The sequence below is a fragment of the Polypterus senegalus genome, chromosome 3 (assembly GCF_016835505.1).
Source record: "Polypterus senegalus isolate Bchr_013 chromosome 3, ASM1683550v1, whole genome shotgun sequence".
Classification (NCBI taxonomy): Eukaryota; Metazoa; Chordata; class Cladistia; order Polypteriformes; family Polypteridae; genus Polypterus; species Polypterus senegalus.
Window position 1 is genome coordinate 174,616,565 of NC_053156.1, and position 27,054 is coordinate 174,643,618.

Here is a 27,054-nt window from a genome sequence, read left to right on the forward strand (position 1 = left end):
CAGAAGTTGTTAGTTAATTATGAAGCATTATTGTGACTGTATCACAATGTATTCTTGGAAGTCATAAAGGCCCAAAAATTAAAATAAAATGAAAACAGATAAGTAACTCTTTAGTTTGATTTGAAATATGAGGACACCTAAAGACTCATGAACAGGCCTAGGGCTAGACATTAGAACCATTAAATTTAATGCATATTTTCTGGTAGATGCATAAATAACAGTGACTTACAATAATACAATGTTTGCTGTCAGAAGATCTCATTTGTTTGATAGGTTTAAATCATGCAAGCATTTTGCAGCACAGGAACAAACATGCACTGTAGCCTTATAAAAGTTAGTAGACAATTTTTTAAATGTGATCATGTCCTAATGGGAGCAGCTGAAAGAAGAAGAGGATGTCCTAGGTAAACCCTCTTTGACAAATACAAATTATACAGAGGTTATAGGTTCAGATTCCACTTTTATTTAATTATTTGCATTCATTTGCACATTTATATACCTTTCAACTTTTTATTGGAGTTTTGAAACTATAAACAATGAGGTTTTACACTGTTTTGAAGAAATCATGAATGGATCCAGTATCAAAAATAAATAAATAAAAATAAAAAAGAAAGAAAAAAAAGGGTGTCACAGAAATTAAAGTGAAGCTTCTGGGGGGCACCAGCCACACTAGCTAAACTCAGATAATGACAGCTGAAGCACCTTCTATTGTTTCATTGCTGGATTTAAATTATACTAGTTACCGAGTGCTACTATTATTATAGTAATTTTGCAAAAAAAAAACAACAACAAAGTACAAGCTTCATGTAAACTGAAGGACTTTACAGTAATTGTTCAGCACAGTATAATATATGTCTAGTAAAATAAAACCATATGTAGTGCAAATGATATGCATGTATGAGACTCACAGAGGAAACATTCATGTTTCCGGCGGTTAGTTAAATTTACTCTGTTGAAAAGTCGTGTTGGTCTGACATAAACCAAGGCAGGCTGCTTTAGGAGGTTGGGGGGGATTATCTGGAGGCACTGGAATTTTTTTTGTAATGGAGTACAGCCACAAGGAACCATAAAAGTGGGTGAGAGTAATTACCGTAAAGAATAGACTTTTTTTTTCGGCTATGCCCTTCTTTAGACACTTGTACATGAAGTTCTCAAGCAGAGTTGAGGGAGCTTTATTATCCACAAGATAACTCACACAAAAGACATTCGTTTTCATTACTTTTTATTGTAATGCTACCCAATAAGTTTGCAAATATGCATACCTTTTTCACATTCAAAATTTTTAGCATCTCAGCCTATCTGTATACTATCTATTGGTTCTTGCTGTTGACCAAATTAAATATACATGCTGTCATAGTTTAAATTCACTCTTGCCAACACAAGTTAAGGTTTTTATATCACTTAGCAGGGACTGTGTCAAAACTCCAAACATATTTTTTTGAGACATTTTAAATAATGTGTATTCTTCCCTCAAAAATAGCCGTTTTTAAATTAATCAACAATGTACTGAAAATCTGTGCATTAAATATTGACAATAAATCGTAAATAATTATCAAACTCACATGAGACAGAATGAAGTAGTGTCCATAAAGTAGTGTCCATATTGGAAGCTAAGCACAGAAATCGACACTGATCATGGTAATTTCATAATAAAGACCGTGAGTATCCCATAAACTTTTGTTTCTGTTCTTAATCTGATTTATCTATGTACTTGTAAGCCAGTGATGGATATTATAGATATACTGTAGATATTATTTGTGAAAGCTACTATATTAAATAAACATCTATTCAACAGATAAACATAAAAACTATAAGGCTGAATTTTGATGAGAAAAACATTACAGTATAGCTAAACTCTAAAATAGTCTTGTGAATCTGGCATTAGCAGTAATTAAACAAATTATATCTATACAGATAATGTCGTATAACATTGCCAGTGGTGGCTGGTGAAAACAAATAAGTGGAGGTGCACTTTATGGTGGTACAAACTGAAACAGCACCTCTCTATTATATAGTGTCTTATTTATCTGGTCATTCAACTTCCTTGTGTGGTCCTCCCCATGGTGCCAATGCACAACATGGTCTGTCAAGTAACAGACCCATAGAACAAATCCAGGCTATAATGTACTGTACCCTTTCCACCATGCTGCCCAATCTGATGTCAGATTTCCCATTTCTACTGTTCTCCAAAACTTCAGTCTGTGACATCCACCATCTCCCTATTATTCCTATAACTTGCCCTATACTGTAGATGTGGAAATGAACAGCTGCACCTGCCACCCAAATTTCATACTACACCTGTCTGCAAATTGCCCAATTTCTGCCATCTTGCCCAGTTCCCCATTCTACCAAAACCCACACCATAATGCCCAAGCTCCCCACCTCTGTAATCTTCCATTAACCAGGGGACTCGTGTACTGTATAAACAGTGCATACGTACAAAATTGTTGCGTATGCCCATTTGAACGCTTACTTTCAGATGTATGAAAACTAAACTTGCTGTAAAGCCATGTACAACTCCACGCTACTGGTTGCATTCTAGAAACCTCTTGAACCTGCTACCACTGATAACGTACCTGAGAATGAGCCAGTGGATGAGGACACAACACAAATATAGGAAGGGATAGGTGTACAAGTCAGTCAGTCATTTTCCAACCCGCTATATCCCAATACAGAGTCAATGGGTCTGCTGGAGCCAATCCCAGCCAGCACAGGGCACAAGGCAGGAACAAATCCAGGGCAGGGCGCCAGCCCACTACAGGGCACTCACACACATACACACACACACACACACACACACACACACAAACGAATCACAATCTAGGGACAAAGTGCAATTTTCTTAAATAATCCATAAAATTAAAAGGTGCTGGTGGAGGATAAAAATCCCAATAAATAATTCATTAAAACAAAGTTAAAAACACACAGGCTGGAAACGGTCCTTTAAAATCAAGTCCCCAATGCTTCCCTTTTAAACCTGATGTCTCTCCATCTTACCCTGATTGAGCCCCATTGCATGGAGAAATGTCCATCCAATATGCGCAGACAACATTTTATACAAGCCAGTGTCTCTGCCACCAATCCCACGGGGAGCCACCAAACCCTACTCTGCTCACACTGCTGCCGATCCCTGGCTCCTCCTGGTGAAAGCGCACTGTCCTCCCGCCACTGCCAATCCTGGCTCCTCACAGCAAGAGCACACCCTGAGCACAATGACTGCTCCTGGTACCTGGTTGTTCAAAAGGAGTGATCCTTCAGTCCCCTCCTAAGTGCCAGCCACAGGTTTCTTCCTGAGGCTCCATCCCTGTTCACCTGATTCTCCCCATTCCTCTCTTTAACGTCTGTTCTTCTATCTTAATTTCCAATTCTTCACTTGATTCCCCTCCTTCTGTCCCATGCACGCTATTTTATCCTCTGCCTCCTAATTGGGTATGGGTGCGAGGAGGTGCTTCCTTCTGCGGCATCATTGATGTATCTAACTGGACTTCCCACCTCTGTATGTGCATTTGGCACAGTCAGCCAGTTCCCCAATTAATCAATGAACAAAACACACTCATGCATACCCATACCTTCTTGAGGCATGATTAGCTATTTAAAATGGGCCACTAATACGCTGTTCCACAGGGGGCAGTGCCCAGTACCCTACATTACAAACCACCACTGAATCTCGGTCTTACACTTAAGACATCTACTTGCATTTGATGTGCAACAAGAAGAGGAAGCAGACACAGTAGTGTTATTGCTTCAGATACCTATGATAACGATCATAACAAGACTTACTATAGTGTAGATGCTGAGAACTTCACATTTGCTTTGTTTTCCTGTATACACTCCACTTCATGAATTCTGAATTCATAATCTGCAGTCGTAGTCCATGATAAGTTTGCAAATTCTCACTCTTCTGTGGTTGCCTTTTATATTCACACAGAAATGGTTGCTTTAACTGTAAATTCCCAATTGACCCTGTGGGTGTGTGAGTGGGTGACCAGGACTTCCTCCTGCATGTTTTACACATTACTGGGATAGGCTCCAGTTCCATGCTTCCCTGAGCTGGATTCAACACATTTAGGAATGTTAGGCTGCAACATTCTGAAATCACATAAATACATTTTAGATGACCCTGTACATTAAATCTAGAAAGTAAATGGAAGTGTAATCAATACTAAAATAATAAATAAGACACTGCTGCAAGAATGCACATCTAAAAAGACAACATTTGAATGAGGCGACATGCAGCAAAACTAGTGTAAAGGTCTTTGTTTTAGCTTGTTGTTTGTGTTATGATTTAGCCAGGGTTGTAGCTCTAGTTCAAGTTTATTTTTTGCTTATTTAATTGTTTTGTCATTTTTCAAATATGAATTGCTTTATTATGTTGCTGAATAAGTTAGTGGCTTTGATTTGGCTTTTTTTGATTAACAAAGCCACATTTTTCTTTGTTTATCCAACTCTCCATTTTTTAAACCTACTTTATCCTGAGTAGGGTCACAGAGAAGCTAGAGCTTATCCCAGCAAGCATAGGGTGGAAAGTAGGGGAAAAAAACCATGGGCAGGGCGTAAGACCATCACAAAGTGAAAACACAAACATACACTAGGTTCAATTATTTAATTCTGGTTCTGTGTTTATGATGTTCCTTATGCTTTGTGAGTGTAACATGAAGAGGCAGTGCCACCTGACATGTCTGAAGGACCATACCCCTCCTATATATTGTGAAGTTGAGGAGCAGAATCTTTTGTGGTTCATTAGCATTCAAGGGGTACTTTTCATTGTAAGTATTTTTCTGGTTCTGGTTTTCATTTCCTGGATTGAGAGTTTTGCTATTTTGGTTCTTTCTTTAAAATTTAATTATTAAATTATTCATGTATAATGGATTGGATTGCTCCCGAATGAAAGGTTTATGCTTTCCTTTCCCGACAGAGGCATTTTTGATATGTTTTGGGATAGAAGAGTTGTTTTTAAACCTTTGAAATTAAATCCTTTTTTGGTCTTTGTAGCCCAAAGCCTATCTGTGCAGTTTGGGATAGGCTAGGGAAGGTGCAGGGTTGATTCTTGGGTCTTTTTCAAAGTCTAACAGCCTTTAAACAGCCTATAAATCACAATACCTTGTCTGTAATGATTGCTTAATTTGTTGAATAAAAATGCATCCTGTTGAACTATGATGTGTATATATATATATATATATATATATATATATATATATATACATATACATATATATACACATATATACATATACACATATATACATATACATACATATACATATACATACATATACATATACATACATATATATATACACACATATATATATACACACATATATATATACACATATACATATATATATACACATATATATATCTATACTAATAAACGGCAAAGCCCTCACTGACTCACTCACTGACTGACTGACTGATCACTAATTCTCCAACTTCCCGTGTAGGTAGAAGGCTGAAATTTGGTAGGGTTATTCCTTACAGCTTCCTTACAAAAGTTGGGCAGGTTTCATTTCGAAATTCTACGCATAATGGTCATAACTGGAAGCTGTTTTTCTCCATTTACTGTAATGGAGATGAGCTTGAAACCCGTGGGGGCGGAGTTTCGTGTGACATCATCACGCCTTCCACGTAATCACGCAGTACGTAGAAAACCAGGAAGAGGCCCAAAAAGCGCTGAAGAAAACATGCATTATATAATTGAGAAGGCAGCGAAACAATAAAAGCGGCGAGTGACATATACAACCATATTCATGAGTTCTGCTACTTGGAAACAAAGCACGATGTAAACCTAAACTTTAAATTAAGTTCATAGACAGGCTGCCGCTGGCGTTTGTAATTTAGTGCCTACCCATATAAGGCCGTCCGTCAGCGGCAATCCAATAGCAAACTGCCACGGGTAAATATTCACGGGTGAAGGACTGTGCTTATGCAGAGGAAGATGAGATGGTCAGGGTGGTGTTTGGCACAAACTCAGCGAAACTGCGAGAGAAAGTTTTAAGTGCCAGGACTAAGGTAACATTAGATACAGCCATGGACATAGCACGACATGGCACCAGCACAGCTGGGAAACTTCGATGCATGTACACTGAGCTGCTCACGTGAACTGACGTAGTGCACAGACAAACAGGAACAGTTCCAAAGAGCTGAACAAAAACGAATTACACAATTGAAAAGGCAGCAAAAAATATGAAGCGTCTGATACATACAAGCATATTCATAAATGCAGCTACTGTGGAAACAAAGCACACGGTGGAAAAAGTCAATGTCCGCTAAAGGAAGACAGTGAAAAAAAATGTGCATGCAGTGTGTCGGGTCTCAGATAAAGAAGAAGACGAGCTGTTTATTGATGCAGTAAGAAACAAATCGATGAATGAAACCTGTCATCTTTACAACGATTGACAAACACGGAATGTAACTTGAACACAACACATCCTACAAATACGAACCTGATTGAAAGAAATAATGATAATCAAATCCTTGATGACAGCAACACTCAGTAAAACTCACAAAACAAATACTGTATATTGACAGTCATGTTACGTTATTTTTAAAATGTTCCCTTTTCTTTTCTAGCTTTTTAACACACTACGTCTCGCTGCATATGCGGGTATATATATATATATATATATATATATATATATATACCCGATCTACATTCTCGAATAATGGATACTTTATTCGCCATCAATGATTGTTTTGGTAAAGCCATACTCAGTGTATTCATTAGATGAGCGGTAAAAAGTAAGAGCGAGGGAGGATGACTTATTGAGGCATGCAGGCTGTAGTGCGTCAACTCTATCTGAATTGCGATCACATTTGAAAAAATATATCTTTTCAAGTTCTATTTAGTCCATATGTGTCAAACTCAAGGGCCGGGCCACGTCCGCCCGGCGTGTAATTATATCCGCCCGTGAGATCATTTTATATACTGTATTATTGTTATTAATGGCCGGGTATATGAAGCGCTGGTAACACAATAAACTACAGATCCCATAATGCAGCGCTTCAGCTGCCTTGCGAACACTTACGCGTTAATCAAGTCTAGCTTATGATGCTGCAAGTTATTGCGAAGCTAGCTCACACGATGCTGAAGAGAAAAGTTGATTCTGAAAATAGAGCCTTTAAAACCGATGGGAGGCTGAGTATATGTTTACTGAACCCGTGTGTCTCATTTGTGGAGCTAATGTGGCTGTAATTACAGAATTTAATCTAAGGCGGCACTATGAGACAAAACATCAGGGTAACCTGAAAGACCTGAATGCAATGCAGAAGATACAGAAAGCAGAAAATTAAATAAGAATCTGACACTTCAGCGGACGTTTTACCCGTGCACAATCACAAAGTGATTTCAAGTGAAGCTGCTTTTATGGGAGACACAAATGCACCAGTGCAACTTGCCCCACTTTCCCTGTTGCCAAGTAATGTTAACCAAATCGTCACTACGGTGTTCCCAAAATACGCACTTTGCTGATAAACTGGCGCACTGAGTTTGCACGGCGCTTTGGTGACTTTGAAGAACAAAAAGTCCGTCTACATGCGGCTCGAACCTTGTGCATGTTTGGTAGCACATATCTGTGTGAGAAGCTCTTCTCAGTGATAAAGACTAACAAAACAGCACACAGGAGTCGCCTCACTGATGAGCACCTGCAATCCATCCTGAGAATCTCCACAACACAGAACCTCACACCAAACAGAAACGAACTTGTTGCCAAAAAAAGATGCCAGGCGTCCAGCTCTAAAATGACATATGAGCAAAGACAACTGAATGATTTGATTTGTTATTGCTGAAAGGAACACATTTTATTTATATTTCCAGGTTTTGTTATGCAGCATGTTCATATTTGAATTTGTATAATTTTGACAGGATATATTTTTATGGAGAGCAAAATCTTTTGGGATATTTAAAATCTAAGTTTATTTTTTATATAAAATTACATAAGAGTAAAGAAATTTGAATGTTTGTTCTTTTAACATTTACTTTATTTCTAACTTGTATAATTTAGACAGGATATATTTTTATGGAGAGCAAAATATTATAAGTTGTTTAAGGTTTGAGTTGATTTATTCAGGAATAATATTCCTGTCTGTTTTTACCATTCCTACCAAAGATATTTCTGTCGACTAAATAAAAATTCCTTCTATTTAAAATTTAAATAGAACTTGAACAAATACGATAGTTCATAATATCCACGCAGACTTGCACGTAAGAGCGGGAGTTATCCGTTTTAACAAGCAGCGTATTGCACTGATACGAAATAGCTGTGTGTGTATATATGTAGATACTGTATGAATGTATATGTATATATATGTTTATATATGTGTGTGTGTATATATATGACAGCAACACTCATCACTCACAACAGTGACAAAACAATTACATTGACAATCATGTTACGTTATTTTCAAAATGTTTCCTTTTCTTTTTCATTGCTTCTTTAACACACTACTTCTCATTTCTGAGCCTTGGTATTTTGCTAGTATATACATATACATATACATATATATACACATATATATATATATACACATATATATATATATATATATATATATATATATATACACATATACATATACATATATATACCCATATATATATATATATATACTAGCAAAATACCAGCTTCATGCTTGTAATACTGCATTAAAATTTTTATTAAGAAAAAATTAAACATTTTTAAACTGAGGGAAGATATGCCAATAATTATTTGTTAAGGATCTCTTTGTATACCATGTTGTCAGTTCGGCCCTCCGGTTGTAACATGACCAAGCTGTGCGCTGAGCTTACTCTTGAGCATGTAACTTACAGTTGGCCATGTAAACAGTAAGCTTGTCTCAAATCTCACAGCTTGGATTCCAGCTGTCATAATCGGTTTGAGTTTCATGGTTTGTTTCAATTACGACAGTATTTGCAGGATTTGTTGTGTTGAAGTGACATTCGGCATCTGTCAAGCGTTGTAAGCACACAACCGGTTTCATCGATAAAATCACATCCAGCTTTTGAGAGTTTAAACATTCATAAACATCAAAGTGTCCACTATTGAAATCGTCACCTGTGAATCTAAGATGTTTAAGAGGCATTGGCGGTTGTCGAAAGGTGTAAAATATTTGGCCATTTCGGTACTCTTGAAAGCGACAACTGAACAATTCAGGGGCAGCCATCAACTCACATTCAGAACAATAGGTGAAGGGCTTAAGCATTTCACTCTTCTAGTGCTCCTGTGTAGTCTAATTATCTCCTGTACCATCATCAGTCCACACCTTGAACCTGTCCCAGTCATTCAATACATAAGACAGAATGTTCCACCGGATATCAAGAGTGAGCCTGATATGGCGTGCAATATGTAACAAAGAGAATGGAAAAGGTAGGGGGTACAGTATCTCCGGGTATGGAAACCACTCGGTAAGTTACAGTTCTTTGATCGATAGTGATCACCTCAATAGACATGGTAATGGGGGTTGGAATGATAAAGGAAATGGGTACCTGAGCAATGTAAAGTAAGTGTAAAATACCTATACAATAACTATAATTGTAATAAACAAACAATAAAACAGCCGAGAAGCCGTGGATTAAACAAAAAGGCTGTAGTTATCAGAAGGGAGACGTGAATCCCGTGGTAAAGCAAGGAAGGGAATGTAGAGACCGGAGTGACGGACGGTCTTATATAGGCAGGCAGCCAACAATGTAGGAGGCGTTGGGATGGGGGACCCAACGCCACCTCACACGGTGACCGAGGCGCAGGCTATGGACATATATATGTACGTAAGTAGGATTCAGTTAGCGTTGGGAACCCGTGTACCAAATTTCTTGAAGATGGGCCCATAAGTAACAAAGACTGTTGAAAAGTTCAATATATGGTGGCCGACAGTGGCATCATACCACCGAAATAAGTACATGCATTGGTTTCGTTTAGCTCAGGGAAGCCACCTACTAAATTTCGTGAAGATGGGGCCGTAAATAAGAAAGTTCAACATGGTGGACGTTGTTGACCGTTATGACCGTTACGTGTAGAATTTTGAAATGAAACCTGCTTAATTTTTGTAAGTAAGCTGTAAGGAATGAGCCTGCCAAATTTCAGCCTTCTACCTACACGGGAAGTTGGAGGATTAGTGACGCAGGAAAGTTCAATATGGCAGCCGACAGTGGTGTCATACCAACGAAATAAGTACAGACAACGGTTTCTGTTAAAAGTTCAATATGGCGGCCGACAGCAGCATCATACCACCGAAATAAGTACCAAATTTCAGCCTTCTACCTACACGGGAAGTTGGAGAATTAGTGACGTTGGAAAGTTCAATATGGAGGCTGACAGTGGCGTCATACCACCGAAATAAATATGTACATTGGTTTTGGCTAGCGCTGGGAAGCCGCCCACCAAATTTCGTGAAGATGGGGCCATGAATAAGAAAGTTCAATATGGCGGACGTTGTTGACCGTTATGACCATTACGCGTAGAATTTCGAAATGAAACCTGCTTAACTTTTGTAAGTAAGCTGTAAGGAATGGGCCTGCCAAATTTCAGCCTTCTACCTACACGGGAAGTTGGAGAATTAGTGACGTTTGGAAAATTCAATATGGCGGCCGACAGTGGCGTCATACCACCGAAATAAGTACGTACATCGGTTTTGGTTAGCGCAGGGAAGCCACCTACCAAATTTCGTGAAGATGGGGTCAGCCTTCTACCTACACGGGAAGTTTGAAAATTGGTGACGTTGGAAAGTTCAATATGGCAGCCGACAGTGGCGCATACCATCGAAATAAATAAGTACATCGGTTTCGGTTAGCGCAGGGAAGCCGCCTACCAAATTTCGTGAAGATGGGGCCATGAATAAGGAAGTTCAACATGGCGGATGTTGTCGACCGTTATTGACCGTTATGACCATTACGTGTAGAATTTCGAAATGAAACCTGCTTAACTTTTGTAAGTAAGCTGTAAGGAATAAGCCTGCCAAATTTCAGCTTTCTACCTACATGGGAAGTTGGAGAATTAGTGATGAGTCAGTGAGTGAGTGAGTGAGTGAGAGCTTTGCCTTTTATTAGTATAGATACACATATACATATACACATACGCATAATATATATATATACCTGGACACAGACAGGCAGACACGTTCATGTCACCCACAAACATCCTTTATTTACAATATTTACAAATGTACGTTATGTGCACCCCCAGTGCCTCCTGCACCGATTCCCCAATGTCCAGGCCTCACAGTCCTTTTGCCTTTCTCCTGGCCGCCTCCAGTCCTCAGTCTCTCTTCCATCCGACTTCCGCGTTGAATGAAGGGAGGCAGCCCCTTTTATAACAGCCCCGGATGAACACTCCCCCGTTGGCCACGCCCCAGCGTGGCGGAAGTGCCGGCTGTTCTTCCGGCAGCTCTCCGGGTGTCCTCTTAATTCTTTCCCCCAGCACTTGCTGGTGTGGCGGAAGTGCTGGGCTCCAGGGTTGTTCAGGCACCAGGGCACCGCCTGGCGGTGGCCAAGGGTCCCTATTGGAATGGGCTTTCAAGCCCTTTACCCGTGGCCCCCAACATAACCAGGGCTGTCGCCCCCTCATGGTCTGGATGCCACTATATATATATATATATATATATATATATATATTATTGATATTATTGATAGTCCCATGAACCTACAATAGATTAAACAGGCTCCAAAATATTTAGAATGGTAAATGAATGGATGCGCTGTTGCGTTGTTGGTGTTTTAAATTGCATAGCCCTACCTAAAGAGGCTGGTGAGTTATTCTTTCATATTACATAGCTGGATATTTTTAAATCACATTTATTATAAATATATGTAACAACACATTTCAAAAAAACATTGAACCACTGAAAAAACATTGAAAGCTGAATGGAGTCAGAGGGACAAGGTACATCTGAATATAAAAGAGGGATAAGGCGTCAAGAGATTTAAAACAAGACTAAGAAAACTTGCAAAATTGTGTCAGACAAGAGAGTGAAACTTCTTTGAGTACTAAAAGGGAAGAAGCAGGAGAAGAAATAATTTAAGGGACTGATGGCTCAGTGGTATTGTTCCAGATTAGGTAAGGCCACCATATGTCCTGTTACCAATTAGGAAAGACCATTTTATTGGGGGTCTTTTACTACTTCACAGCAAATGAGAAAGGAAGAGTCTAACTTACTGCAAATATTTATGGGAGAATGAAGGCAGAGCATAGCACTAACAAAATTAAAACTTTATAATAAGTAATTTAGAGCCACAGTATAAGGGCATGTGAGACCAAGAGTACAAAGAGTCATTAGCAGTCTTAAAAATGCACCTATAATTGAATATGGATATGACAAGTATGATGTTAACCTGTATTTAGCCCTGCAACAAAGAGGGTTGGCACTCCAGCCACTTTAAAAACCTCACACTGTTGCCCTCAAGTCCTTATTTGTGATTTTTTTGTATGTTGGGTGTGGCGATGCACTGTATCAGTGCATGCTCCCGACCTCAGTGATGTCATTTTAGGAGATAACAGGTGTCAATACCTAGGTACTTGAAGGAGTTAAAATATGAGAATGCCAGGGAGATTCAATGCCAGATAACTTAAGGGAAGAATAACAGACTTAGTCCAGTTAAGTTTGTAACCAGAGAAGCCCTCAAAAGAACTAAATACGCTTAGGACATGTGGAAGGTTGGAGGCAGGAAATGTTTTTTCAGTATGATGAGATTTTTGTGGTGGTTAATTTGTAAGAAAATGGGAGAGATTAAATATGCTATGTACATCAGCAGGCTCAGGGAACATATTAAAAAGGAGAGTAGAAAGTGAACAGCCCTATCTGGCATCTTTAAGAGTCAGAAAGGGGTGTGATATTAACAAATTTGTAAGAATGACAGCAGAGGGAGATGAAAAGAACATTCTGATCATATTAATGTGACTTGAACTTAAACTCATCTGATGCAAGACCTGCCAGTGAAAATTGTACTTGATGCACTATGGATCAAGTAAATTAAAATTAAGATTAGAAGTAGCATCAATGATGAGCAAAAATACACTTCATTTTATTTGTTTCTTGACAAGCACAAATTAAGTTTGTCTGATGTGGATTAGTTATTTTGGATGTTACTAATTGAAAGTGGCATGCTAGATGTTTTGCCAGCAATTTTGCCTCTGAACTCTTTAAAACAGAACAATCTGTAGACTCTCTCCCTTGTGGAGGACAGAGTAGCATTAACCACCTGAAAAAACATGTCTAATAGTTGCTTCCAAAACATAGAAAAAGAGTTCTGGCAGCAACACATCTAGACCTAAAGCCTCCCTAGAATGCAAAAACTTTAAAGCTTCTTTAAGCTCAGAAAAGTTTTGCCTATGAGAACACACTCAACCAGTGTATAACTAATTGAAAACTGAGCATTACCCCCTTGACTGCCATTAAAACAAAAGCATGGTCTACCAGTAAACTCTTCCAACAAATAACTCCTGGCAGAATACAGGATTGTGAAGTAATGATGAATAAAATCATCATAAAGCATCACAGAATGGTAAAAAAGTGAACCTGTGACGGGCACATTTGTCATTAGTGTGAGATGTTTAGGCCAACCATGCATTGCACCATGATGAGGAAAGTGGGATACAAAATATAGCGTGACAAGGAATGAGAGTAGTGTAGGTTGGAGAAAAATGAGAATTTCCTTAGCAAAAGGAATAAATCAAACACATACAAGATACTCAGATAGAAGTTTGCAAAGCAAATGGCTAAAATAAGCAGTGCAGTGGGAGAAGGGTTTTATCTAATACATTCCTATTTGAATTTGCATCCATGTCAAGAATAATCTCATACCCATCAAAGCTTAAAAGTTGTTTAGTTAGAGATGGTAGAAAGGGTGGAACATAGTTATCATTTAGCAAGAGTTTCCTTCCACTGATTTTTGAATAACAAAGACCAAAATCAACCAAGGCAGTCAGAATCTGCACACAAAATTTGCACTGGAAGTTTACATTGCAGGAGGATGGCCATTCCACACTTTTTGGATTGGGTGCAAGACAAGGCACCAGACAACAACTTGATAATGCTTGTTCCCAAGATGGGGTATGTCTTTAAAGAGCAGCCAAGTTTCTGTAAGTGGGCAAAGCAAACCTTAATGCTCCATGAGTAATCAAAGACACTTGACTGTCCTGTTTACAGTCGAAAGTCCTAAATTATCCAAGAAGATACAGTAATATTAGAAAATGTATCAGAAAATGAATAGGGAAAGACAAGGAGAGAAGGAGGAAAAAAACTGAGCTGGGTTCCATATATATAGCACTCTTTCAAGACTAACCACACATCACACTCCAATGACATTGAACTAGATTGACCAACGTGCCTTGTTGCATCTATCCAAGATAACTCAAGAAATTCTGCCTAAGTAAAGCCTACAGTGACACTTAAGTGGCTTTAATGCTATACAACGCTTTTTACAGGCTGCATATATGATAACTCCATTAACACTAGAATTACCAGAACCTACGGAAAACCTCGTAGATCCAGCCCACTTTAAATCCAATCGCACCTCTCCGTCAGCGTCTTTTGTCCTGTAAATGTGCCGATAAAGACAAGCAGCAAACAGCCTGGTACCCCATCCCCCCACCGCCACAGAAAGTGCACAAAGTTCTCCCAGCTCATGCCTTGATTGATTATCTGGGAGTGAAGTGCTGGAGTTTTAGAAATATATAGATCGTTATTTGGAATACAGTACATGAATTTCATGTGTGTTCCGTTGATACAATAATATGTGTAAACACATTGTTAAAACAGAAACGTTTTCATATTTTAGTAGTAAATGACAAAATGTTGGCATAAACTATATAATGTGTGAAGCCTGAAGTCCAAAGATCAAATAAAACTTTCACAAAAGGTTCAAGGACAATGCAACAGCTTCTGTGGCGTAGCGGTTAGATTTGCTGACTGGTAATCTAGAGTTCCCGGTTTGATCCTTATTGCCTCCTATACTTGCCGTTTTCAGTAGTGAGCTGCTCTTATTGTTAATATTATACAGTTCACACATACATTTGGTTTCCGTCTGTAGCAGACGGTGTACATTTATAGGTCTTGTAAAAGTTACCTTTTTTTTCCACTTTTATTCTCTCAGTCATGATCACGATACATACTATCACCCCACCCCATCCAGGGATCCGACGCTGTTAGTTTTTGTGTGAAACTGAAAGTAACTATAGATGTGAGTGGTGTTTTGAGGCATTGGAACTGGACAATCTCTAATCTGGAGGAATAAAAGCTGGCACACAAATGCTGGTGAATCTGCCTTCTTTTTACCTCATCGTCATTTGATTTTTTTTTATTCAGTTTTATTGAGTGTTACTGTTCACACTGAATTAGTATGCACCTTATGGTCTATGATGTAAAAAAACAAAAAAAAACCAAAGACATAGGTATATATGATATTTGGAATTATTCATTTTATGACCTGTATAGTACATTTTGGAAAACTTTGTGGCACGGATGTAACATTATTCATATTATTCATATTCATTCGCATAACATGTTGTGGTTGTAATAGGTGACCGCGTGTTAGTTCAGAAATGTCATGTAGTCCCCTGTAAATGGGACTGCTGCACAACTTCTTAGCTGCTCAAAGACTTGACTTGTGTATTTCTTATAAATCCTTAATATGTGACATTTGTTCCAAGTTAATGATGTATTCTAGCTATACTTAAGTCTTCAGTGTAATGCAATAAATCTTGCAATAAATAGCAATATTTAATGCTTTAGCTTTTGTTTCATTATGGCCTTTAGTCAAGCTGTACATTCATGGATTGGAGTCTGCTGCAGATTTTGCTGTCTAATGTTGCAGTTTTAACAGCGGCATCATGCATGTTTTGCTCTTAAGTGATAAGCCAAGAATATTGAACTTCTGTGATATTTAATTTTCCCCACACCATTGAGGTATCCTGATTTTTTTCACACTTAAATTGCTAAGTATTGAACTCTTCCTAGATAAAACAAAGTAAGATTTCTTAACTCCCACCAATATTGGATTTGTGAATTTTAGCAAACGATTGCATAAAGTTTATAAATACTAAAATGTTGCACACTTGTATTTTTATTAGTACTTGTTAAAATTCATCTTTGTTCTTTATTGTATATTATTCTGCAGGTCACAGAAGCATTGTGAGAGTGAGTGATAGGCAGAACTGAAGTGTGTACAGCTGAGAGTGGAGACTTGGGTTTTGCTTATTTATTGTCCTCCTACATATACAATGTGATGTGATGGTGATATGGGAGATTTGGCAAGCTCTGAAATATAGAAACTATTTCAGAGACTGCAAAAATTTGTCAAAAATGGCATGTACATTGTGAGAAGTACCGGTACACATATGTGACTGCCAGTTAAAATACAGGTAATCATTGCTTGAAGTGTGGTGGTCATCTTGATGTATATTTAAAAAACTAAGCAATTTAAAAACAACCATTCAAACTGAAATCGATATTTTTAAAATAATGTTTGAAAACCACTGGCCTAGATAGCACAGATGGTCTATTAATGAGATTAAGAAAAAAAATAACATTATACTTTTGAAAATTAACTGTATGTGTTAAATTTGACAGCCATGATTAAAACACATCAGGTAGATAAGTACATCTAAAGTTCCTATAAAAATATTAAGTGACTTGGATATTTTCTTGTATTCATCATTTGGCTTGCACTTTTCAATCACCTAATTATGGAGTAGCCTTAAATGTTATTTGCCTTTATTGGGCAGGTTAGGCCACAATACTGACTCACCATAAGCTGGACCTTCTAGATAAGGTGCATTTATACTACAATCAACTGAAACCACTCGACTATAAACAGATGATCTCCATTCAACTAATTATGTGTCAAATATTTGGATGCCCCAATTTTGATTTAGGTGTGTCTTAATAAACAGGGTGAATACATGTGTAATTAAGTATATTTGTAATTAATTCAGAGCACTTGGTAAAGATTTGTTGGATGCTGACCAACTTATTTGGGGCTTAGCCCTAGTTCCCTGATCACCGGTGGGATACCCCTTGGTTTTTTGTGCTGTTAATGTTTGGTTCCCCATTGAAGTTTTTGTGCTGTTGGACATGATCAAACTTTAGCTAGTGTATAATAGATCAGGGGCTATTGGCATATGTGTAATAAACAAGTGGAGGGAGAGCTCTCGAAGAAACGGGGGCTACAGCCCCAGAAGTGCCCCCTAAAGACATTAGTATTTTTTTTATTAGAGTTCTAAAAAAGCCAGATTAAATTCTTCGTGATTCAATTTCATAAAACAAAATGTGAAAAGGCCCAAGGGGATACATGCTTTTTGTAGGCATATTGTGTGTATATTATAAATGAACAAAATTATGTAAACCAACATGTGAATTCATTGTGTAGAATGGAAAAACATACATGTTTGTAAAAGATTTTCAATGTTTAATTTAGTCTAAACATAATTTACTTTGCTTAATTCTGTATCAGTGAATGCTTGAAAACTATGCAATTACAAAAGACACATTATGCAACTATGCCAAACTAAACCAACACTTTTTTCATATATACGTATAATTTACCTTTTGTTTGATCATCTGTCTCTTTGGTGTATTTTGTAGATTGCAGGATATTGTTGAAATATGAAGCTTTCATCATCACATTTTAATTTGGGAAGATCTGTTGGCAGCTCACAGTGACTCTACAAACAGTGATGGAGGGGATTAAATAAGATAAAAAGATGTATTCATTCCAGATATTTGACTGTAGTTATGATTTTTTTTAGCAAATGAAGTACATAACAGCACACAATTTAACTCATGATTGAGTCACTTTATTGTAAGCACAACTACTTCATGAATACAAATATAAATAAACATTAAAATGTATGCGCCTAAATTTTACACAGGCTGTTACAGACTGAAATCAAAGGCTTCTTCTTTGTGGGTGCATACAACCTCATCATGGCACTGCCAGATCTAAACACAAGCATGGCGAATTGCTCGTGTACTGAAGTGACTTTAGCTGCAGGTGGAAGTTCCATTTTACTTTTATGGTGCCAAGCAGAGTTGTTTTGTGGTGCAGAGCAGTCTATTAGCAGGCGAAAGCGCCGTGAAGAGGCTGTCTGTTGCTATGGTCCTGCTTTTTTCCAGTGTGACAGTGGTCACAGGACATCATATATTTGATGGCCGGTTCAAGAAACAGTTCTGAGTAGGCATCAGCCACACTGCTGATTTTGTGAAAAGGATGGAGATAAATGCTATCAACTCAAAGAGGGAGAGGCAAGTTCATTGTACCACATGAACGTCATTGACAGAATAAAACTGAATAATAAAAGAACAGGCGCTAACTTTTACAAGTAGCCAAAATTTACACTGGGTGTTACAGACTCAAATCAAATGTATGTTTTTATTATATTGTAGAAATAATAATAATAATAGCAGCTCACTACTCAAAACATGGAGCACTTGGGGCATCATGCATAACGGCGTACGTAGAATTCACACTATAACATGGCGCACAGACAAAAGCAGAAATGTGCACAAAAAATCCAGATGCATAAAACTGTGCGTTCGCCAACTTCCACGTTCTTCTGCTATATAAATCCCAGTCAGCGTGAAAAGTAACACACGTGCATTTGCCTGCTGCCACTCCCCAACTCCTCCCAGAATTACGCCTCTTTGAATATGCAAATCAATATAAATAGCCCTTAAGCTCAGCGTTCTGTGAAAAGGCAATGGCAAAAGCACGGGGGAAAATAGAAGAATTTCAATGAATACCAAGTGGAGGCAAGAAAAAATGTACTATTTGTTGGTTTAAACAGTGATATAAACAACAAAAGGAAGTTGATCGAGTGACAGAGTGTTGGAGAAACTCGAAAGCTCAAGTGCACAAAGTCTCACTGTGCTCGAAATAAAAAAGTTGTCAGATATCAAAGTCACCATGAAAAGGCAAGTCGTAGCCCACTGTCTGAGTGTCATATGAAAGCTTATTAGAATACAGAGAAAAGAAAATAAAATAGGGACACAGTGAGGGAAAAAAGCTCAAAATGTCAACTTTAATCTCAAAATTTCCACTTTAATCATGTAGTTTACTTTGTCATCGAAGTAGAACATCATAAACTTTATCTTAAAATTGTTTAATTTACTAGTTTCTCAAATCCCATCATAAACTAAAGTAGCACATTAAATGCTTTGTTTTGTATTTGTTCTTTTATGTGTGTGAATTACTACGTGCTTCTTAAATGGGCTTTCTCTTCCTCCAACAGGACACAGAATCCATTGATTACAGTTCTCTGCATAATTTAAATACTGAGATGTACACTTGATATAATTTCAGTATTCATATTATATCAATTAAAGCATGTATTAAACATGGGAACACATTGACGCAGTAATAGTGACGAACTGGTGCCCCATCCAGAGATTGTTCCTGCCTCACGCAAGATGCTTGCTGCACTGTGCGCAACCTTCAATGAAATAATTTATTGTAGCAATACTGTCTCTTTCAAACGTACTAACCTCCAATTCAAGTCCTCCCTTTTCTTTCTCCAAGTAACCAATCACCACACAATCAGCTCAGTAATAGATGTTAAGCCATCTGTAAGCTTAGAACTTCAATTCTTCAAAACTTCTAAGGAATATTGAAATATCTTCATAGTACATTTTAATTATTCTATCCATTTATCCTTCCAGTGTCGCGCCAGCCTCAGCAAGAACACAGTGCGAGGCAGGAAAAATCTCTCAACAAGGCACAAGCTCCTTGCTAGCACTGCAACACCGTGTCCTCACATGTTTAATTATTAAAAATACAGATTTAAATAAGGTTAACATTTTATGTATATCTATACTAATAAAAGGCAAAGCCCTCACTGACTCACTGACTGACTCACTGACTGACTCACTTATCACTAATTCTCCAACTTCCCGTGTAGGTAGAAGGCTGAAATTTTCCAGGCTCATTCCTTACAGCTTACTTACAAAAGTTAAGCAGGTTTAATTTCGAAATTCTACACGTAACGGTCATAACGGTCGATAACGGTCGACAACGTCCGCCATGTTGAACTTTCTTATTTATGGCCCCATCTTCACGAAATTTGGCAGGCGGCTTCCCTGCGCTAACCAAAACTGATGTACGTACTTATTTCAGTGGTATGACGCCAGTGTCGGCCGCCATATTGAATTTTCCAATGTCACCAATTTTCAAACTTCCCGTGTAGGTAGAAGGCTGACCCCATCTTCACGAAATTTGGTAGGTGGCTTCCCTTAGCTAACCGAAACCAATGAACGTACTTATTTTGGTCGTATGACGCCACTGTCAGCCCCGTATTGAATTTTCCAACATCACTGATTCTCCAACTTCCCGTATAGGTAGAAGGCTGAAATTTGCAAGGCTCATTCCTTACAGCTTACTTACAAAAGTTAAGCAGGTTTCATTTCGAAATTCTACGCGTAATGGTCATAACGGTCAACAACGTCCGCCATGTTGAACTTTCTTATTTATGGCGCCATCTTCTCGAAATTTGGTAGGCGGCTTCCCTGCACTAACTGAAACCAATGTACGTACTTATTTCGGTGGTATGATGCCACTGTCGGCCGCCATATTGAACTTTTCAACAGTCTTTGTTACTTATGGGCCCATCTTCAAGAAATTCTATCAATCAAAGAACTGTCACTTACCGAGTGGTTTCCATGCCTGGAGATACCACCTACCTTTTCCATTCTCTTTGTTACATATTGCACGGCCATATCAGGCTCACTCTTGATATCCGGAGGAACATTGTGTCTTATGTATTGAATGACTGGGACAGGTTCAAGGTGTGGACTGATGACGGTACAGGAGATAATTATACTACACAGGAGCACTAGAAGAGTGAAATGCTTAAGCCCTTCACCTATGGTTCTGCATATGAGTTGATGGCTGCTGCTGAATTGTTTGGTTGTCGCTTTCAAGTGTACCGAAATAGCCAAATATTTTACACCTTTCGACAACCGCCAATGCCTCTTAAACATCTTAGATTCACAGGTGACGATTTCAGTAGTGGACACTTTGATGTTTATGAATGTTTAAGCTCTCAAAAGCTGGATGTGATTTTATCGATGAAACTGGTTGTGTGCTTACAACGCTTGACAAATGCCGAATGTCACTTCAACACAATAAATCCTGCAAATACTGTCGTAATTGAAACAAACCATGAAACTCAAACTGATTATGACAGCAGCAATCCAAGCTATGAGATTTGAGACAAGATTACTGTTCACATGGCCAACTGTACGTTGCATGCTTAAGAGTAAGCTCAGCGCACAGCTTGGTCATGTTACAACCGGAGGGCCGAACTGACAACGTGGCACACAAAGAGATCCTTACCAAATAATTATTTGCATATTTTCCCTCAGTTTAAAAGGGTTTAATTTTCTTCTTAATAAAATTTTTAATGCAGTACTTCGCCGCTGCGAAGCGCGGGTATTTTGCTATATATTATATTCCAGCGATGACTTTATATATTCAACTTTTGACTTGATATATTCAGAAACAAGTTTGACTTTATATATACTGACACTGACTTTGTATATTCAAGTTTTGACTTTATATATTCTGACGCCGACTTTATATATTCAGAAAATCAATATATTTGCCTGTTTCGCACCCCATAGTATATGTGTGTGTGTGTATATGTACACATGTATGTATATATATATATATATATATATATATATGCCAGCAACACTCATGACAATGACAAAACAATTACGTTGTCAATCATGTTACGTTATTATTAAAATGTTTCCTTTTCTTTTTACTTCTCCGCTGCCAATCTCTGGGTATTTTGTTATATATATATCTATATATAGATATATATAGATATAGATATAGATATATATATATATATATATATATATATATATATATATATAGATATATATATATATATCTATACTAATAAAAGGCAAAGCCCTCACTCACTCACTCACTCACTCATTCATTCTCCAACTTCCCGTGTGGGTGGAAGGCTGAAATTTGGCAGGTTCATTCCTTACAGCTTCCTTACAAAAGTTGGGCAGGTTTTATATCGAAATTCTACGCGTAATGGTCATAACTGGAAGCAGTTTTCTCCATTTACTGTAATGGAGATGAGCTTCAATGCCGTGGCGGAGTTTCGTGACATCATCACGCCTCCCACGTAATCATGCAGTACATAGAAAACCAGGAAGACCTCCAAAAAGCGCTGAAGAAAACATGCATTATATAATTGAGAAGGCAGCGAAACAATAAGAAGCGAAAGTGACATATACAACCATATTCATGAGTTCTGCTACTGAAACAAAGCGCAATGTAAACCTACACTTTAAATTAAGTTCATAGACAGGCTGCGCTGGCGCTTGTAATTTAGTGCCTGCCCATATAAGGCCGTCCGTCAGCGGCAATCCAATAGCAAACTGCCACGGGTAAATATTCACGGGTGAAGGACTGTGCTTATGGAGAGGAAGATGAGATGGTCAGGGTGGTGTTTGACACAAACTCAGCGAAACTGCGAGAGAAAGTTTTAAGTGCCAGGACTAAGGTAACATTAAATACAGCCATGGACATAGCACGAGATGGCACCAGCACAGCTGGGAACCTTCGATGCATGTACACCGAGTGGCTCACGTGAACTGACGCAGTGCACAGATAAAAAGCAACAGTTCCAAAGAGCTGAACAAAACGAATTACACAATTGAAAAGGCAGCAAAAAATATGAAGCGTCTGATACATATAAGCATATTCATAAATCCAACTACTGCGGAAACAAAGCATACGTTGGAAAAAGTCAATGTCCCGCTAAAGGAAGACAGTGTAAAAAAAACCCGTGCATGCAGTGTGTCAGGTCTCAGATAAAGAAGAAGACGAGCTGTTTATTGATGCAGTAAGAAACGAATTGATGAAAGAAACCTCTTATCTTTACAACGATTGACAAACACGGAATGTAACTTGAACACAACACATCCTACAAATACGAACCTGATTGAAAGAAATAATGATAATCAAATCCTTGATGACAGCAACACTCAGTAACACTCACAAAACAAATACTGTATATTGACAGTCATGTTACGTTATTTTTAAAATGTTCCCTTTTCTTTTCTAGCTTTTTAACACACTACTTCTCGCTATGATACGCTGGTATATATATATATATATATGTATATATATATATCCCGATCTACATACTCGAATAATGGATACTTTATTCGCCATCAATGATTGTTTTGGTAAAGCCATACTCCGTGTATTCATTAGATGAACGGTAAAAAAGTAAGAGCGAGGGAGGATGACTTATTGAGGCATGCAGGCTGTAGTGCGCCAACTCTATCTGAATTGCGCGATCACATTTGAAAAATATATCTTTTCAAGTTCTATTTAGTCCATATGTGTCAAACTCAAGGGCCACGGCCACATCCGCCCGGCGTAATTATATCCGGCCGCGAGATCATTTTATATACTGTATTATTGTTATTAATGGCCCGGTATATGAAGCGCTGGTAACACAATAAACTACAGATCCCATAATGCAGCGCTTCAGCTGCCTTGCCAACACTTACCGCTAATCAAGTCTACCTTATGATGCTGCAAGTTATTGCGGCTAGCTCACACGATGCTGAAGAGAAAAGTTGATTCTGAAAATAGAGCCTTTAAAAACCGATGGGAGGCTGAGTATATGTTTACTGAACCCGTGTGTCTCATTTGTGGAGCAAATGTGGCTGTAATTACAGAATTTAATCTAAGACGGCACTACGAGACAAAACATCAGGGTAACCTGAATACAATTCAGAAGATACAGAAAACAGCATAATTAAATAAGAATCTGACACTTCAGCGGACGTTTTAACCCGTGCACAATCACAAAGTGATTTCAAGTGAAGCTGCTTTTATGGGAGACACAAATGCACCAGTTCACCTTGCCCCACTTTCCCTGTTGCCAAGTAATGTTAAACCAAGTCGTCACTACGGTGTTCCCAAATACGCACTTTGCTGATAAACTGAGCGCACTACGCACTGAGTTTGCACGGCGGTTTGGTGACTTTGAAGAACAAAAAAAGTCCGTCTACATGCGGCTCAACCTTGTACATGTTTGGTAGCACATATCTGTGTGAGAAGCTCTTCTCAGTGATAAAGACTAACAAAACACCACACAGGAGTCGCCTCACTGATGAGCACCTGCAATCCATCCTGAGAATCTCCACAACACAGAACCTCACAGCAAACAGAAACGAACTTGTTGCCAAAAAAAGATGCCAGGCGTCCAGCTCTAAAATGACATATGAGCAAAGACAACTGAATGATTTGATTTGTTATTGCTGAAAGGAACACATTTTATTTATATTTCCAGGTTTTGTTATGCAGCATGTTCATATTTGAATTTGTATAATTTTGACAGGATATATTTTTATGGAGAGCAAAATCTTTTGGGATATTTAAAATCTAAGTTTATTTTTTATATAAAATTACATAAGAGTAAAGAAATTTGAATGTTTGTTCTTTTAACGCTTACTTTATTTCTAACTTGTATAATTTAGACAGGATATATTTTTATGGAGAGCAAAATATTATAAGTTGTTTAAGGTTTGAGTTGATTTATTCACGAATAATATTCCTGTCTGTTTTTACCATTCCTACAAAAGATATTTCTGTCGACTAAATAAAAATTCCTTCTATTTAAAATTTAAAAATTTAAATAGAACTTGAACAAATACGATAGTTCATAATATCCACGCAGACTTGCACGTAAGAGCGGGAGTCATCCGTTTTAACAAGCAGCGTATTGCACTGATACGAAATAGCTGTGTGTGTATATATGTAGATATGTATGTATATGTATATATATATATGTGTGTGTGTATGTATGTATATATATATATGTATTTGTGTGTATATATGTGTGTGTATGTATGTATGTGTGTATGTATTTATGTGTGTGTGTATATGTATGTGTATATATGTAGATATATATATGTATGTATATATGTAGATATGTATAGATATGTATATATATATATATGTGTGTGTGTGTAATATATATATATATATATATATATATATATATATATATATATATATATATATATATATATGACAACAACACTCATCACTCACAACAGTGACAAAACAATTACATTGACAATCATGTTACGTTATTTTCAAAATGTTTCCTTTTCTATTTCATTGCTTCTTTAACACACTACTTCTCACAAGCGCGGGTATTTTGCTAGTATATATATATATATATATAGATTTGACAACAACACTCATATCAATGACAAAACAATTACATTAACAATCATGTTACGTTATTTTTAAAATTTTTCCTTTTCTTTTTCATAACTTCTTTTACACACTACTTCTCCGCTGCGAAGCGCGGGTATTCTGCTAGTAATGTACTAAACATACTTTGCTGCATTTCATCTTAAAAATGATATCGTCATCATATATAAATACGCGTTTTATAAAGTGGTTCAGGTTGTACAATATTATAACTGTATCGCAAGTTTACATTCAGGTAATTATACTTATAAGTACAAAGCATTCTACAAGGAGCACTTGATGGACTGATTGATTGCATTTATAGTTCCTGGAATGAAACTGTTTTTGAACCGCGATGTCCCTACAGGAAAGGCTCTGAAGCATTTGTTGCATGACAGCAGTTAAAATAGGCAGCATGGCTGAATCAGCGTGTGCTTGATGCTGTATACCGATAATTCTCTTTACGATCAGCTGCTGTAGAGCTGTGGTTCCACATTTAGATACAGTGATATAAATACTCAGAGTGGTGCAGTGAGAGTTTTATACATGGCTATGTGAATGTGGAAACAGGCTTATGCAACATATTTGTGCATACGCACCATTTCTATATTAGGCCCCTGGTTTTTAACCCGGGACTTATGGGTTATAAAGCAGCAGTTTTACCTCTGCACCATTCAAGAATATGTGTAAATTCCCTGTTGATTGACATTTGAGTTTGAGTTTTTAACTCATTGACTGCCACATGTAAATAGAGTGCTTTTTAAAATCTTTGGTTATATTCTTGAATAAAAGTGCATGTGTTAATTTGATATTTGGACTAAAGTCTTCACAAATTATACACTTCTCCTTATTATTTTATAACATGGTAAAAGTTTCTACTTTAGGTATGTGTTCAGCATTTCTTGCATTTCCTTTCATCCTACACTTACCCAGATCTTTGTAGACATGGAACACACATGAAATGGATGTATTCCAAATAATGATATACTATTATTTAACGTATATAAAACACCAGGAACCTCAGACACAGATAAGGAGCCTTGACTTGAGCTGGAAGAACTTTTTACCTGCATGCTGAGCTCGGTCAAGGCGGGGGATGGGACAGCAGGCTGCCTGCTGCTTATGCTGATCGATGCATTTACAAAACAAAAGATGCTGATGGAGAGGTGTGAAGGGATTTGCTTCTTTTCTTACACCCAGTGTTGCTGCGATAATCACTGAGTTCCTGTGACCCTAAACTGGGTAGATGAAATTTACCCCTTGACACATATAGGAATAAGTGTACAGTATATGATTATAACATCTGTTCAATTCTTCTCACTTGACTGCACACTACAGGTGTGTTTGAACTCTTCCTCAATAGTCATGACTGGAAAACTGGAGCACACCTGTGCACAATGTTACTGATTACAGCAGGCAATATCTTTGAGAAATAATGCAATTATTGCAAATTAATGCAGCCTTTATTGCAAAATCATGAACTAATTTTTGAAAAACTTTTTTTTTTGAATGGTAGGAATTTCCTCAGTGTTAAACATTTAAAAACTTAGAATAAGCATTTAAATTGAGGAAGCAGGTTCTCTCCCCTCTTTTACTCCATTTATCTTTATTCATTTATCTATTCACTTATGGGCAGGTTAGATGCATTGGCGATCCAAAATTGTCCCGTGTGTGTGTGTGCCCTGCAGTGGGCTGGCACCCTGCCTAGGGTCTGTTTACTGCCTTGCGCACTGTGTTGGCTGGGATTGGCTCCAGCAGACCCCTGTGACCCTGTAGTTAGGATATAGTGGGTTGGATAATGGATGGATGGATGGATGGATCTATTC